This window comes from Microcebus murinus, chromosome 5 (genome assembly GCF_040939455.1).
Source record: "Microcebus murinus isolate Inina chromosome 5, M.murinus_Inina_mat1.0, whole genome shotgun sequence".
Classification (NCBI taxonomy): Eukaryota; Metazoa; Chordata; class Mammalia; order Primates; family Cheirogaleidae; genus Microcebus; species Microcebus murinus.
The window spans coordinates 46,740,904-46,743,511 of NC_134108.1; the positions used below are offsets into that span (position 1 = coordinate 46,740,904).

Here is a 2,608-nt window from a genome sequence, read left to right on the forward strand (position 1 = left end):
TTTTTGATTTGAGTTTCTGCTTGATGGTTCTTGGCATATATGAATGCTTCTGATTTGTGTATATTGATTTTATAACCTGAAACTTTACCAAATTCATTTATCAAATCTAGGAGTCTCTTGGATGAATCCATGGGGTTTTCTAGGTATAATATCATATCATTGGCAAAGAGCTAGAGTTTGATTTCATCTGCCCCCACTTGAATGCCCTTGATACCCCTCTCTTGCCTGATTGCTATCGCTAGGACTTCGAGCACTATGTTGAATAGGAGAGGAGATAGTGGGCATCCTTGTCTAGTTCCGGTTCGAAGAGGCAAAGATTTCCCTCCATTTATGACAAACCCACTGCTAATATCATTCTAAATGGGGAGAAATTAAACTATTTCTTAAAGAGACTTCCTCCACTATCAGAGATCTTGAATAGGTTCCTGGTCAGTCATCCAGAAGCAATTCCTCACATAATTAATGAACTTGGCTTCCACTTTGGGAAAAGAACCACTTTTTCTAGACTTGCTTGCATCTTTGCCTTGATGTCTTCTATAGAACTAGAAGTTTTTAGGTATTTTAGGAGTTTTTACATGTTTTTTGAAGGATTCTTGACCTTTTGATCTTGGTGTTGATGGTTTTGAGTCTTTTCCATTCTGGATTGATTTTTGTACATTTTTGGCTGGAGTATCTCATATGGATTTCTTCACTAGAGCTTTTTCTTCGGTTTCCTCCTCAAAATCAGCAGCAGCAGCAGAAAGTTTTACTTTTCACTGTGGCTGTCATTACTTTTCACTGTGGCTACTTTTCACTTTTTGCTGTCTACTTCAGGGGCAGATCACTTTCCAGGTATACTTGAGAGTTTTATATCCCCCTCCCTCTTCATCTTCTGACTCTGCATCTTCCTCCACAGCCACTAAGTGATGCCCACTAATATGCACAGGCCCTGGTGACCACACTGCAACTATAAAACTATGGGTGGTGTTATTTCAAAGCCCCCAAGGAACCACTGGCTAAACAGACATTTTCAAAGTATCCAACGTTACTTTCATTGGACTACCTTCAGAATTCATTGCCTCTCAGGCCAAGCGTGGTGGCTCACACCTGTAATCTTAGCACTCTGGGAGGCCAAGGTGGGAGGATCGCTCAAGGTCAAGAGTTCGAAACCAGCCTGAGCAAGAGTGAGATCCCATCTCTACTAAAAATAGAAAGAAATTAATTGGCAAACTAATATATACAGAAAAAATTAGCCGGGCATGGTGGTGCATACCTGTAGTCCCAGCTACTCTGGAGGCTGAGGCAGAAGGATTGCTTGAGCCCAGGAGTTTGAGGTTGCTGTGAGCTAGGCTGATGCCATGGCACTCTAGCCAGAGCAACAGAGTGAGATTCTGTCTCAAAAAATAAATAAATAAATAATTCATTGCCTCTGCTTCAACATGCAATTCACCCTTTGCACCAATGCTTAAACTGACCATTATCAAAGATACCTGGTACTCATTTTCATCATTACTCACCTTAAAGTGATAATCTTTGTAGGCCTTTAGTTCACAACCAGAAAGATGGTTCTGGGGCCTTGGGGGCTCATGTCTATGTCCATCAAATCTTCCATTAGCTGGTGGCATGCACTTAGGTGGGAGAAAAGGGGGAAGGAGAAAAGGGAGAAGGTAGGAACAACTACTCCAGAAAGAGCCATGCAGGACAGAATCACAAGAGCTCAGGATAATTTCTTAATCTGCAGTTCTTAGCTTTATGATGAATGTGACTGGCACCATATGCACCACAATTTGTCTGCACTTTCTACACACACACATGCTCATGTGCACGTGCACACACTCCCCACTACTGGCAAGGTTCTGGGGAAAAGCTGGAGGAGAAGAGATGAACCTCAGGATAGTAACCAGATAGGATAAATATGACAGGTGCAAAGTCCTGTTTGACCATAGGAGCTCTGCTCTTTTTATAGTAACCCTTGTCTTTCTACTGCTATGTATCAGAGCAGAGTAGTTATTTTCATGAGCTTGTTAACTCAAAATCAGGCTTCCTTGTCAATGATGAATCAATAGGAGAAGTTTTTAGCTGTCAGGTTATGACCAACATGAGAGTGAGGCTTTAATGTCAGGAGATCAAAGTTGCCTGTTACTCCATACAACTTTCCATAAGGAGACTTGGGGAGGGCCAAACTCCAAAGCTGGTCAACTGAGATGATTGATATTCATTGTTAAGTAAATACAAAAAAAAAAAAAGTTTTTCTCAATAGCAATTTTAGTGTAATGCTCATAATATCATCCATTCATTATGTTATCATTTCTTCAACTGAAATCTGTGTGTTTAATACAATTGCCTTTCCACATCTCGTAGCACACTCCATGTCATATGTTTATTGTCATTATTATTATTATTATTATTGTGGATCCAAGGCTCCTGTATAAAGTCAACCTATTTCACCTTGTGGTACTAGTTCACTTTTGTGTGTCACCATTTGTTCATTTTTATAAGGCCGGCCTCTTTTCCTCTCTTAATACTATGCCAGAAATTTCTGAAAGTATCATCACTCCTCATCAATAATGATATTCCTGACCTATCTTGATTTTCCTGCCCCAAGTTAAGAAGTACCTCTCCTCAAAGT

General features: G+C 40.3%; 1 pseudogene; it reads right to left on the reverse strand.

The window, feature by feature from the left end:
• Positions 1 to 383: 383 nt before the first annotated feature.
• On the reverse strand, positions 384 to 1,591 carry LOC105864897 (nucleophosmin-like; annotated as a pseudogene).
• Positions 1,592 to 2,608: the final 1,017 nt, after the last annotated feature.